The sequence below is a fragment of the Bidens hawaiensis genome, unplaced genomic scaffold (assembly GCF_021521415.1).
Source record: "Bidens hawaiensis isolate Kalapana, Puna unplaced genomic scaffold, B.hawaiensis_p1.1 tig00024229_1, whole genome shotgun sequence".
In the NCBI taxonomy this organism is placed as follows: Eukaryota; Viridiplantae; Streptophyta; class Magnoliopsida; order Asterales; family Asteraceae; genus Bidens; species Bidens hawaiensis.
Window position 1 is genome coordinate 250710 of NW_027493807.1, and position 15467 is coordinate 266176.

Here is a 15467-nt window from a genome sequence, read left to right on the forward strand (position 1 = left end):
AAGTAAAAATAAAAGTATTCAAATATAAATAAATAAATATACAGTTATATAAAAGCTCTGGTTTCAAAAAAAAATATTTTAAAAATAAAAAATATATATATATATATTTATATATAAACAAATATAATAAACAATAATAGTTAGAAGCTCGAGGGGCTGCGTAAATATTACTTTCGACTTAGAATACTCAAGACTAGATAAAATGACTTTGCATATATGTTACCCGCTTACCTTCTGTTTCGATGTAATCTAAACATGTGCATAAAGATAATGAATAATGACTTTATGGTGTGTGCATATATGTTGGCTAGCTGGATAGTCAAAGCACAAACTGATTAATGATCATGTAGAATCATTTCTACTTCGCATATCTAACTCTAACTGCTCTTCATATCATAGATAAAAGATATTATTAGGATAGTTAATTTGTCTTTTTAAACTATTAAATTGTATGGCATCTTTTATTATCTTCTTTTTTAAAGTTCATATATTAAAATAATAGAAATTAGAAATAATTAATATCAATAGTAGAAGAGGAAAAGAAAATATCCATTTTTTATCTCACTTACAATAACATCAAGTCATCAACCAAGCAAGACTCAGACCAGCCGCGTTTTGATGCTCCAGCCATAGGGTGTAATAATTTGTAAAATATGGTTTCAGGTTTCGGCCAGGTAGGTCAGGCCCAGCTCGCTATCACATTACCTTAAAATATAGTAAAATGAGAAGTTCGTCTCGCTACGATTGAACTTTTAATACGCTGAAAAAATGGCCCAAACAATACACACAACTCGATCTTAAATAATTCAAACCATCTTAAAATTTTTAACATAATACACGAATTGAAAACATGCATTTACATGGAAAGTACTTCCCCCTTCTCATTCAACAAGTTGAATTCGAGGAGACGAGGTGTACCGGACATTCTTTTGGCCCCCCGATGATTGGTCGGGTTGGTGTGGATTGTGATTCAGAAACAGGTTTTCCAGTACCAACGAAAGAAGTTGTCCTCTTACCTTGGAATGTTAATAACAAACTGAAGGTCCATGTCAATATATCCGGCACAAACACCCTGTAAAGAAGAAACACATTGTACCACCTAACTCGGGAACTTCACGTGTGCATCGCCTCGCACAGCTGCCGACACAATCAACTTTGCAAACTCCTCGACTGAACCACCCGAAGCTTCGGTCTTGGATCACAAGAAACAAACAAGATGTATATATTAAAGGTTAGGTAACGAGTCAAAAAAAGGTAATATTCAGTGCAGGGATAAAATAAGCATCTTTTGGTCACTATTTGTGGATAATTTATGTGTTATATGATTAAGAAAACCTACATTTTCGGGGAGTTTCGACCTATATTTTTTTCTGTATTTATTTTTTTTATCCGACTCAATTGAAATAGAAGGCAACCTGTTTCAAGAGGTGGTAAATGGACCATTTCGAAATGTGCTAGAATTAGTTGGTCGTACAACATAACAAAATAGTATAATTACTGTATTAAATATGGTTTCACAAATTATGTGATTCTATATTTTTTTTTGGAAAATTCCCAAAATAAGCATTTATGAAAACAAAATTCTAGTTCTAGATATTATTTGCAAAATATTTAAAAAATAGGTATTATAAACTAGTCGTGACGAGTAGTTTGTAGAAACCAATTCGAGCTTGCCACGTATACTTAACTAACCGTAACGAACATGTTTATTAATCAATTACTCATCACGACTAAATAAGTTTCATGCCTCGTAATCAATGCCCACGAGTAATTCATAATTCCTTTAGTCGCGACGAGTAGATTATAAGATTAAACTAGCCTCAACGAGTAGATTATAAGGTTAAACCAGTCGCGACGAGTTAACCACTAACAAACTATTCGTGTAGGGAATGTAAACCAGGTAAACTAGTCGTTGCGACTAAAGGATTTATAAGTAACTCGTGGGCGTTGATTACGAGACATGAAATAGAGTAAATGATTAGTAAACATGCTCGTTACGGTTAGTTTAAGGACACGTGGCAACTTTTAATTAGTTCTACAAACTACTCGTCACGACTAGTTTATAATACCTATTTATGGAATTTTACAAATGATACCTAAAACTAGAAATTTGTTTTCATAAATGCTTATTTTGGGAATTTTCCCTTTTTTTACTCATAAAATGAAGTGAAAGGTTTTAGACTACAACCCGTCACAACTTTTAATAAAAAAAACTAATTTTTTTGTCTTCCACCTAAACAACCTAAAATAACTCAACTTTTCATCTTCATTCACAACCTAATCCAAACCAATTTTTTTATTACATATATCTCATTTAAGTTTTAATTTATTCTTTAAAATTTATTATAAATAGTAAAAAAAAATTTTAACAATATTATTTCAAGTATAAAAAAATTATTAAAAAATAGTTATGTTCTCAAACATACTTAAAAGTACTCGGTTTTTAAAAAGTTAGCAAAAATAAATTTTACAAACTCATATTAAAAAAATACATATTTTAAAAAGTGTTCGGTTTTTAATAAATTTTATATTAAAATCTTTATAAGAAAAACTAAATAAGACTATGTTTTTAGATTTTTTTTTAAAAAAAAAAGTAAAATAGCATGAGTTATTATACAATAATCAAAATATTAAATGTTTAAAAGGAAAAAAGAGATAAATATCAAGCCAATAGTAATGTGACATGTGTCAAGGAATTGGGTTGTGAGACTTGTGACCTGGGTTGATGGCACTACCGGGTTGTGGATTTAAAATGTTTTTCAATTTTTATTATTTTTTTTTGTCTTTTAGTTGGCAACCCAACCTTAGGTTGGGGATAAAAATGGTCTTATGAATAAAAAGGGCACCAAACATGTTTTCCCTTTAGCTATTTTTGAATTTACATGAGCGATTAAACTCGTCTATGAGTAAATTACTAAAAAGTAAAAGGAACGTACTTGCTTCCAAGATTCATGAAACACTAGATTATCAACATTTTGGTAATTACAATAGGGCTATATTGACAAAACTTACCTCTCTTTCTTCCTTCCATTGCATCTCCGCGCCTTCTTCTAGCATGAATTTCCCACGGGTCAACTCTACACCAATCCAACCGTGTGTAGTAATAGTACCGACACCACCTTCCAATTCTAACCTCAGTGTTTCATAGAAGTTAACTAGAGCGGCTTTAGCTGCCTAGTCAAACCAACATTAGGATGAAAAAGCCAACAGTCAATGTCTGCTTTAAAGGAAGAAGCAAAAAAGATAAATAAACAAATAAATAAAAAGTTGATTTGATGTTGCTGCATTAGCGCTCCTCCATTGGGAAGTAGTTTTTGCATTCACTATCTTTCTTGCAGGAAGATTTAACATTCGCCAAAGTACCATTGGCTAAGCCTAGCCGGCACCCTACGCAAGTGCTAAGCCTCCAAAAGCACGAGCTAAGCCTTGACACGCGACCAAAAGTGAAGGTCGACTACTTTGATGAATACTAAAATTCCTTGTCTATTTCAGATAAATGTTTGCTAAACATGACTATTTGCATAATTTTCTCTAGATTTAGGTTATGATTTATTTTTAACGAGTCAAATACGTAAATAAATATATGCCTTGAAAGGTGAGGTTAGGTTGGTCAAAAATCGTATTTTTAATGTGAAGAGGTATGTACCCGCCTCAACACCGAGCGAGGCGGGTCAACCCACAAGATAAACACATTATGAAGGCACAAAGCCAAAACCTATGCGCATGGCGCATACAAAACATGCTCAGGCATCATATGCCCAGGCACACATATGCTCGCGCATTACATATGCGCGCGGCGCTTATCACATGCTCGTGCATATCACATCTGCCCAGGCACACATATGCTCGCGCATCACATATGCGCGCGGCGCACCAGCGCGCGGCGCATATCACATGCTCGTGCATATCACATCTGCGCATGAAATATCTGCGCGTGAGAATAAAGAGAAGACCCCGCGCATCCTCAGGATGGGCGCATATCACACATGCACATAATCGACCTCGTCCTTATCCAAATCAGGATTAGGGCAACCTTGATTGTGCACGTCAGACAACCTTCCAGAAGGCATCTTTTTAAGGAATAAGAATATGCTGATGTTGACAGCTGCCAAATGAAAGGTCGACAACTCAGCATGACACATGTGCTACCACGTGATTACAACCAACGAGAAAGCGCCAGGTGTCCCAGAGGACACGTGGCGCAGTGCGATTGGAGGAGGCCAACGAGGTTGAGCCTAATCAGTGGAAACCCTAGCACTATAAATACAGCATCAACTCCACTTTGATGAACACATTCATACTCAATCATTGACAGTTACAGGCAGTGATATCACATTCAATCATATTGAATTACATTCACTCACAGTCAGTTACATACAATCACACAGTCTCACAACCAGAGGGTAGTGAGCAATTAAGCAATACTCTTGAGATTCTCTTACACACATTATCATCTTCTCCACAATATACTGATTCTCACGCCGGAGGGTTACCCCAAAGAGGACCCCTCTGTCCCTTTCTGAGGGGTAAGTAACGGCGCTGTTCATTTTGTAGGTGGAAGAACACTGATCCAGAAGAACCATCGGTGAAATAGTATAATCACACCCGAGGAAAGTAGATCTGCTACCAGTGAGTAGATCCACGTTTCTTCATTGGCGCCATCCGTGGGAATGTTCAATTCAAGCCCCCCAAGCAACTACACTACAAGGGACCGCAAAACAGTGGCAAATATTGTGAATTTCACAGGTCCCCGGGCCACAACACCGACGCATGCCATCATTTAAAGGATGCGATCGAGAAGGATGTAAAATCAGGCAGGCTGGCTCACTTGGTGAAAAACCAAAGAATAGAAGATGAGCAACCGGAAGGAGCCTCTGCCAGCAAGAAATACAAAAGAATCTGTGTGGCTGAGGGGGGACGACGAGGGCAGACGTCAAAAAAGAGAAGCGCGCAAATCCACGGAGATTGGCGCGAGCAGCAAGTCATCTTCCCAAGAATCAGGGGAGGCCCTTCAATAAGCAGTCCTCTCGTCATCACCACACACATTGCTCATTACGAAGTGTCAAAGGTCCTGGTGGACACTGGAAGCGAATCTGACATTATGTATGAGCAATGTTTCAGAAAGTTAGACCCGGCAGACCAAGCGCGGCTCGAAATTGTGAACGCACCAATCTGTGGTGTCTCAAATGAAATCATCCATCCCCTAGGCCAGATTCAGTTTGAACTAACTATGGGGGATGATGAGCACAAGCGAGCCGAAGTGGTTAACTTCTTGGTCTTGCCCACCACGTCATGCCACAATATGATCCTGGGTAGGGGAACGATTGCCCAATTTAATGCTGTACCGTCGCCAGCGCACGGCGCATTGGGGTTCCCTACACCAACAGGCGTAACATTTGTTTACCGCGATCATTTGTGCGCAGTGACAAGCACGCCGCGGGAAGGGAGAATGAAACTTCCAATGGCGGACAATGCGCCAGAGAAGTGGATTTTAAACCCAAAATTCCCAGAGCAAACGGTCACAATTGGCGCTACCATTTCAGACGAAACGAGATTGAGAATGAAAAAGTTGCTCACAAAATACACGTCGGTTTTCGCGTGGCAACACTCCGATATGACGGGGGTCCCGCGAGACTTGGCGCAACATTCTCTTAACACGTTCAAGTCGGTGGAGCCAATTGCTCAGAAAAAGAGAATCATGGGGGATGAAAAGGTGAAGGCCATGAATGAGCAAGTGGAGGACCTGTTGCGCGCAAACATCATCCGCCCGATCCGATACCAGACGTGGGTAGCCAATCCTGTGATGGTAAAGAAAAGCAACGGGTCATGGAGGATGTGTATTGACTTCAAGGACCTCAACAAAGCATGTCCGAAAGACTGTTACCCCCTCCCAAACATCGACGCAAAGGTGGACTCCGTGGCGCCATTCAAGCTCAAATGTTTCCTGGATGCCTACAAAGGCTATCACCAGATTCAAATGGCACCACAGGACGAAGACAAGACTGCCTTCAGAACCGACAAGGGTGTTTTTTGTTACACAAAAATGCCCTTTGGTTTAAAGAATGCGGGCACAACCTATCAGAGGCTTATGGATTCGGTTTTCAGTGAACAAATCGGAAGAAATCTAGAAGTCTACGTTGATGATTTGGTGATCAAGAGCAGGGAGGAGAGACAAATGCTCAAAGACATCGAGGAAACTCTTCAGCGCCTAACGGAAGTTAACATGAAGCTCAACCCGAGCAAATGTACTTTCGGCGCGGAAGAGGGGAAATTTCTTGGTGTAATGGTTACTAAGGATGGTTTCAAGGTGAACCCTGAAAAGGTGGAAGCCATCCTTGACATGCCTTCACCATCCACCATGAAAGAGGTTCAGAAGCTGAATGGTAGATTGGTGTCAATCAACAGGTTCCTAGCGAACCACGCCAGCAAATCTACTCCATTCGTTAACACTTTGAGGAACTGCTTGAAGAAGAGCCAATTCAAGTGGACGCCTGAGGCTGAGCAAGCTTTCAGTGAGATAAAAGAATGTCTCATAAAGCTCCCCGCGCTCACAGCTCCACTTCCTGGCGAAACCCTTACATTGTACTTGTCAGCTGGAGACCGCGCCATCGGCGCAGTATTATTGGTGGATCGCAAGGGGATCCAAACGCCAATATACTATGTGAGTCGGGTGCTGACAGACCCTGAGACGCGCTATTCCATCATGGAAAAGTTAGTTTTGTCACTAACACACGCGTCGCGCAAGCTTCACAGATACTTCAATGGTCATCCGATTGAAGTTCTGACAGGTTACAACATCCAGCAAGTCTTGCGACGCCCCGCGCTCTCCGGAAGGCTGACAAAGTGGGCGCTGGAATTGGGTGAACACACGATCACTTATAAGCCCCGTCCAGCAATAAAGGGTCAAATTTTGGCGGATTTCATCACGGAAATCCCAGAGGGAAAGATTGAAGAAGCTCAGCGCGAGGTAGACCCTCCGCGAGCAAATGATGAAGAAGATGTTTGGAGGCTATTCACTGATGGAGCCTCCAACAGCGAAGGGTCCGGCGCAGGCCTCAAACTGATGGACCCTGATAATCATGAATATACTTATGCTATTAGGTTGGACTTCAAAAGTACCAACAATGAGGCTGAGTATGAAGCCCCGCTGGCTGGTCTGCGCATTGCGCGCAAGTTTGGAGTTAAAAGGCTAGAGGCACATGTTGATTCTTACTTGGTAGCTGCGCAGGTCAATGGCCTTTATGATGCCAAGGAGAACACCATGCCTCTATATCTAGAGCAGGCAAAAAAGATCGTTGAACAGTTTGACTTCTTCAAAATCATACACATCTCGCGCAGCGAAAACAAGTCCGCTGACGCGTTGAGTAAGATGGCATCAACTAATTTTGATCACTTTGCCAAAGATGTCAGGGTGGAAGTGATGAGCAACCCGTCAGTGCAAACGCAATCGGTCCTTGTAATTCATACATCCCCTTCATCCTGGATTACTCCAATAATGGAATTCCTGAAGGAGGGGACGTTACCGGACGATCGCGCACAGGCGAGAAAGATAAGACACAAGGCGCAGAACTATGAAATACTTGATGGTACATTATATCGACGCTCTTATCTTGGACCGCTCATGAAATGCCTGGATGCTGAAGAAGCAAGCTATGTGATTAGGGAGATTCACGAAGGAATCTGCGGCATACACGCTGGCCCGCGCATGGTGGTTGCCAAGGCAATGAGCTCGGGCTACTATTGGCCGGGCATGTACTTGGATGCGCTAAAAGAAATACAAAAATGCAAGGCATGTCAGAGCTACGCGCCAAACACCATGCGGCCAAAGAACAACTTGATTCCGGTGACCTCTGCATGGCCTTTCCACAAATGGGCCATTGATATTGTGGGGCCCCTGCCGCAAGCGCAAGGGCGAGTGAAATTTTTGGTAGTGGCGATAGACTATTTCACAAAATGGGTTGAGGCCAAGCCACTAGCAAAAATCACAGCTGAGGCGATGAAGCAATTTATCTGGAGCCACATCATTTGCCGTTTTGGCCTTCCTATGGAAATTGTGAGCGACAATGGCAAACAATTCACTGACAGGAGGATATCAAGCTGGCTCAAAGAATTGCACATCAACCAAATCTTCACTTCGGTCTACCACCCTCAGGGGAATGGCCAAGTGGAGCGCGCGAATCAAAGTTTGCTAAATGGGCTGAAGAAAAGGTTGGAAGGAGAATCCCATTCTTGGGTCGAAGAGTTACCTAATGTCCTGTGGGCGCACAGGACATTAAGCAAAACTAGCAATGGCGAATCCCCGTTCAGCCTAACCTATGGGACAGAGGCTATGATCCCAGCAGAAATTGGATGCCCATCCCATAGGGTACTCATGATGAGCAAAACTGATAACGAGCGCGAAAGAAGATTGGACCTTAACTTGCTTGAAGGGCGCAGAGAAGCGGCTATCATCAATGAAGCCAGATACAAGAAAAAGCTGGAAAAATATTATAATCAGCGCGTTAAAGAGTGCCACTTCAAGAAAAATGATTTTGTCCTTCGAAACAATGAAGCTAGTCGCGCAATACCCCCAGGAAAAATGTCCCCCAATTGGGAGGGACCTTATCAAATTTCAGAAGATTTGGGGAAAGGCGCGTACACTTTAAAAGATTTGAATGGAAAAAAGATACCGCGCGCGTGGAACGCGGCACAACTTAGAAAATGCTTCATGTAAAAGTTCAAATATGTAATCAAGGCTTTTAAGCCATCATGAATGATGATTCGCGCTATCTTTCAATATTTGTTCTATTACCTTTGCATACATGTTTCACACTTCCTTTATTAATTTGGAGCAATATGACAACACTATATTGACTTCAAAACGAAATAAAACGAAGTAAAACATACATGCGCGAGCCTTAGCTCAAACGCGTTAACGAGTCTTAACTCTAAAACGTCAGGGCCTTAGCCCAAACCTACGAGCCTTAGCTCAAACACGTTAATGAGTCTTAACTCTAAAAACGTCAGGGCCTTAGCCCAAAACAAAGAGCCTTAGCTCAAAACACTCACAAACATCCATCTTACATCTCGCGCAGCCTGATCATAAAAATCCTTAAACACAACTAAGGCAAAGTACATGCCATATCATAGTTGTTAAGGTCTCAGGTCGAGGTCGCGCGCGGAATCATAGTGGATATCTGAGTAACACATGCTGACATGTAATGGCTAAAACTCATACTTCCATATTAAGACCGCGCGACCTCGACGCGCAAAAAAGGAATTGAGAAAAGTTATCGCGCATGTCAGCATAAACAAGATACTGCGAAACCACTTACAAAATAGGACTATGGTTAAGTGAATAATTTCCTTACAACCTTGTTCTTATTTTAACGTGCAAGCATATCTTATATCTATACAAGCAAACATGAAGAGATGAATGGAAATGCGCAAGATGTGAAAAAGGGAAAACAAATTTCATTCCATTGCGTTGAAATTTACAAGTATGATGAGTTACAAATTACAAATAAAAATAAAAACATGAAGGGCTTCTCAAGTCTCCACGTTGACATTAGCCTCTTCATCATCCTCATCATCGCCCTCGGCATCTGGCGCAGCCTGCTCCTCTTCATCTCCAAACTGACCATAGTCAAGTTCATCCTCCTCATTGGAGTCTTCTATCACGACGGTGTCAGGAGCAGATTCTTTCGCCGCGCCAGAACCGCTGGTAGGGGCAACATCCCCCGCGCCACCATCATCGCCACCAGCCCTCTCGCATTCATCGAGCAACTTCTTTAGCGCGCCGAGGTCGGGCTGGTCAGCAAGCGCAGCTATCTGCAAAATCAATAGAAAAGTATTGAGTACAAAACACTTGGAAAATTAATCAAGTAAAACTCATTAGGGTCAAGGTACCTGCATAAGGATGGGGATGGGAGTATTCATGTACTTCTCCCCCACCGCGGCCATGTCCGCGCAGGCCGCGTCGCTCTTGTAAGGGTACTCGGATGGGTTCTTCTTCAACATGCCATATTCATACCCATCCGTAAACCCTTCAGCGCGACCCACCAGGCGCGCGGCAGCATTGCAGTCCATCACAAGGGCCTGAAACTCGGCGGAATATTTCATCGCCAAAGCGCAACGAGTCATGCCCTGTGACACCAGCCATTGGCGATCCTGCGCGAGGCCAGCAACAGACGTCTCGAGGGCAGGAACCTGTGAGTTTAATAACTCAACAGTTTCCTTGGTCTTTTTTAGCTCCTCCTTATCAGACGCTGCTGCCGCCAAAATTTTTTCTTTCTCCACCTGCGCAGCACCAAGTGCTTCCTGGCTGGACGCTGCCGTCGCCAAGGCCTCATCTCTATCGGCCTGCGCGGCCGCTAACTCCCTCTTCAGGCGCGCAACCTCGCTCTCCAGTGATGATTTCTCAGTGATACTCTGGACGATAGCTTGGTCACGCGCCTCGGCCTGCTGTTCCAAGACACGCACTCTCCGCGCGTACTTGGCAACTTCGGCCTCCGCCACCTGCTGCTTCTCCCGCGCAGCCTGGAGCTCATGCCCGCGCTTAATATAGGCGGTGTTGGCACTTGCTCTATTTTCGCTGAGCTCCGCCTGGAGTTTCTCAGCTCGTGCGCGAGCATCAGAAAGGTTCCAGGCAGCCACCTTAGCCTCTTGCTGGGCTGCCACAAGAGCATCGCGTACTTTAATATAATCGCGATGAAGCTCTTGGGAGGCAGCAAAGAAAGCTGACCTAGCGAAAATGTGATCGTTGAGCAAGTCAGCGCGAGTGCGCTCCTCCTGATACCTCCTTTCAGTAGGAGGCACGGCATGAGCCCAGAAGTCCTCGCATACGCCCATGGATTGGAAGGAACTTTCTTCATTAATATTCCATCTCGGGCGATAAACGTGGTCACCTTCCTACAAAACACAAGAAATGTTCTAAGTCATAAAACATACTTATATGGAGGTACGCGCAGCGGAGCAACAAATTAAAACATACCTGCGGGGATGAAGCAGAAAAGTCAGCGCCAGCCCCACCAGAAGTATGCGCTGCGAAGTCTTGTGGCATCGCAGGGCTGGCGCGGTCTCCCAAGGAGTCTTCAGCTGGAGCCCCCTCATCCTCCTCATCTTCCTCAATAGGCCTCTTCTCCTGCGACCTGGAGGGCTCCAAACCAGCCTCGCGGAGAGGGCTGCGCGTAGGAGGAGGCGAGGGAGGTCTCGACGCCGCCAGTTCGGCGCGCAATACGGCTTCCTGCTCCTTTGTAATCCCAATAAGGGGAGACTCAGCACTAGCAGGAGCAGGACCAGAACCAGCGGCGCCGGGCAACGGCGCCAGGAGTGTCGCCAGCAACTTGTACGCCAGCTACAACTCCTATGAACAAATCAACAAGGAAAATTGGTTTACGACTGGATCCAAAACAAAAAATTCAGGAGACAAATGTGCAAAACATACCTTGGCGCAATTCTGTTCGCGCGGCGAACATAGCCATAAAGTTCATTCTACCCTTCTCAGAGGGTAGAACGGGGGACTTCGAAGCAGACCCCGGCGCAGCCTCAGCACCTTGTGGCGCCTGCGGCTGATCTGCAACCGTCGCCGGTCCTGCAAACAGTCAAAGGAGCAAAGGTTTAATAATAATTCAATCAGATGAAGATAAGCAAAGTATACCTGTCGCAGGCGCGGCACTGCTTCTCTCTTCAGCCGCGCGAACGGAGGAGGTGACGCCACCATACCTCAAGTGGACAGGAGGTCTGCCCACTTTCACAGGCAGGGAAGCTAAAGAACCCATGGTGGTAAACACCTGGGTTTCCTTAGGTCCCTTCGTTTGAGCATGGGGATGAACGACAGGGGTGTCATCTTTCTTTTGTCTCTTACTGCCCCCTGCGCCTGATTTCCCCTTAGCTTTGCGCTTTAGTAGGGGCGCCTCCTCTTCCTCCTCCTCCTCCTCCTCCGCGAGCTCCAGCTCGTAGTTCTCCAGCGCATCTACAATACATGTAACACAAGTGTTAGCAAAATTTGGTATTCTCAAGGAATAAACATAAGTGTGAAGGCTTACCAGGCGCGTCGCCATCAAAGTCAAATTCCAGATCCACTGGGATGAACATGTCATCGAAGCGGTCTGGGAAACCAACCTCCCCAGCGCCAAGCGCGACGGAGCCACCCTCCACTTGATCATCATAAGCGGCGTGGATATAGTCCTTGGTGACTGCGCAAAAACAAGTCAACTGATATCAGAAAAAGAATTATGTTCGCGCAGAAAAAGAAATAAAGCAATGAAATAAACTTACACAACCCGTCGACTTGGATAACGGGCTCAAGCGCGCTGTCGGCCCATAGCTTACTCATACCGACCCCCACCAGCGCCTCCTCGCAAATTTTCTTCGCGGGGGATGGCTCATCGGTCAGTTTCTTAACCCAGGCGCCAGTTGGGTTCTTGAGGACACCCACATCCGCAGGCGCAGAAGAAATGGAGCGCATGGTCATACGGATGGGTATCACACCAGCCCTAATGTAGAAGAACCTCTCAGACCAGTCATGAAGGCTTTTGAATGAAACAGTGGAGCACTTAACCTTCTGACTGCGAGGAATAAAGGAGATCCAAGAATCTTGGATCTTGGGCTTGTAAAAGAATTGAAAGCGCCGAGGGGTGGGCTCCTGGCGCTGTGATTTGCACATGAACTCGAAATGAGTCATGCGCACAAGTCCAAACGGATGGACTTGGGATATATGAATCCCAAAAAACCGTAACACCGCGCCTACAAACCTCGTCATCGGAAGACGAAGGTTGCAGTGGGTGAAAAAATGGGTGTACAGCGAAATATAGCCGGGAGGCGGGTCCGCCGCCGTCTGCCCGGCCACAGGCAACATGCAGCCAAACAGGGTGGGAAAACCCTGAGAGGCGATGAGGCTGTCGAAATCGACCTGCCTCAATTTGCAGGGGATTTCATTCCACCTTTTGGTGGCCTTGGTCCTCCCTACTTCCTCCGATGTGGTCTCAACAACCCTCTTCCCCTTCCCCTTTTGCTTCAATGTCGACATTACCACAGATTTCACACGGCGTCTTCGAGAGGCAATAGAGGTGATTGAGGGGCTAGATGAGTCTGAACTATCAGACATACAACTGCAGCAGCAGATAATCGAAGTTTCGAAACGTTGAAAACACTCAATTCAGAATATGAAAGACAGAATTCGAAAATTAGCAACAATGAATATGAAGATAAAAAATTTTTCCTAAGGGCCTGCTTTTATAGGCCCAGGAGAGAGAAAAGTGGTAACTGATCGGATTTCACGCGCCCCCACTCGCAGGTGCAAGCCAACGAGAGCGCGGCACATGTCCCTAACACTGTTGAGGGGACATAAAAATGTAACCGACCTGCCACGGAACAGAGACGCGCCCCCACTCGCAGGTGCAAACCAATGCGAGCGCGACACGTGTTCCAGACAGCTGTGCGAGAGGACATGAAAGGCAACTGTAGCACCTCGAGCACACGAAACGTCTGACACGTTTACGGCGCACGTCACCACCAACCGACCACGTGTTTGGATCCTTCATTTTCAACCAAATGGATAGAACTTCGCGCAACGATGAAAACAACCAAGAAAACGACAAAACACCTTTAAAAGACCAAATCAGTAAGTCTAATATCTATCTTACCGCGCTCGCGCGAGATAAGACACACATTAGACTGGGGGGGCTTGAAGAGGTATGTACCCGCCTCAACTCCGAGCGAGGCGGGTCAACCCACAAGATAAACACATTATGAAGGCACAAAGCCAAAACCTATGCGCATGGCGCATACAAAACATGCTCAGGCATCATATGCCCAGGCACACATATGCTCGCGCATTACATATGCGCGCGGCGCTTATCACATGCTCGTGCATATCACATCTGCCCAGGCACACATATGCTCGCGCATCACATATGCGCGCGGCGCACCAGCGCGCGGCGCATATCACATGCTCGTGCATATCACATCTGCGCATGAAATATCTGCGCGTGAGAATAAAGAGAAGACCCCGCGCATCCTCAGGATGGGCGCATATCACACATGCACATAATCGACCTCGTCCTTATCCAAATCAGGATTAGGGCAACCTTGATTGTGCACGTCAGACAACCTTCCAGAAGGCATCTTTTTAAGGAATAAGAATATGCTGATGTTGACAGCTGCCAAATGAAAGGTCGACAACTCAGCATGACACATGTGCTACCACGTGATTACAACCAACGAGAAAGCGCCAGGTGTCCCAGAGGACACGTGGCGCAGTGCGATTGGAGGAGGCCAACGAGGTTGAGCCTAATCAGTGGAAACCCTAGCACTATAAATACAGCATCAACTCCACTTTGATGAACACATTCATACTCAATCATTGACAGTTACAGGCAGTGATATCACATTCAATCATATTGAATTACATTCACTCACAGTCAGTTACATACAATCACACAGTCTCACAACCAGAGGGTATTGAGCAATTAAGCAATACTCTTGAGATTCTCTTACACACATTATCATCTTCTCCACAATATACTGATTCTCACGCCGGAGGGTTACCCCAAAGAGGACCCCTCTGTCCCTTTCTGAGGGGTAAGTAACGGCGCTGTTCATTTTGTAGGTGGAAGAACACTGATCCAGAAGAACCATCGGTGAAATAGTATAATCACACCCGAGGAAAGTAGATCTGCTACCAGTGAGTAGATCCACGTTTCTTCATAATGCATAAAACATCACAAATTCAGATTTAGTGTTATATTTGAAAAAAGAAAAAACATCAAAAAGGCCATTCCTTTATATTGTTTAAGGAGTTGAATCGTACAAAGGAATGACCTAGAATATGAAAATAATTTTTGTAATCATACTTAAAACACCCTAAGACCTACTTTATTAGAATCTAAAATTTTTCAAACAAAAAAAAGCCTTGTGGCCTATGGGTCAATTTAAAAACTACATATTTTGACTTGTAAAACCTGTAACCGTTTTGACCTTACCAAACCTTCCAATATGACACCTATCGTGCTATGTGGAATCAAAGGCACTCACTGAATATAAGCTCATCTTAGGGAGTGGTAGCCAGTTCTCAACTGCAGCATTAACTACAATCCGACCACGAGCCTGTCTTAGATAAGGAAGAGCCGCATAAGTAGGATGCACGTTTCCCCAAAAATTAATATCCTGAAATTTAACAAAAGCGTTGTATAAAACTCATCAACTAAGAACTTGTTCCATTTTTAAAAATCTCACTAAAGCTCTTTTGAGTGTGAACTATACCATCAACATAGGGAAAATCGATGCATCATTTGCTTCGTCAAAATAGAAGGTATGCCCTAAACTTGTCGTGTTTACTAGATGATCCACTGCAAAAAAATAAAAATAAAATAAAAAAGTGATTTTAAAATTTAAAAATTTTAGAGCCACATTCTATCTCTTTCATTTCTATAAAGTCTTGGATCATTAAAAAAGAGAATGAGTTTCTAGAGTTTTCATAACTTAAA

The 15467-nt window shown here is 44.0% G+C and overlaps 1 pseudogene; it reads right to left on the bottom strand.

Annotated features, from left to right (window-relative positions):
* Positions 1–881: 881 nt before the first annotated feature.
* LOC143568796 (11-beta-hydroxysteroid dehydrogenase B-like) overlaps positions 882–15467 on the bottom strand; it is a 60945-nt pseudogene continuing 46359 nt past the window's right edge.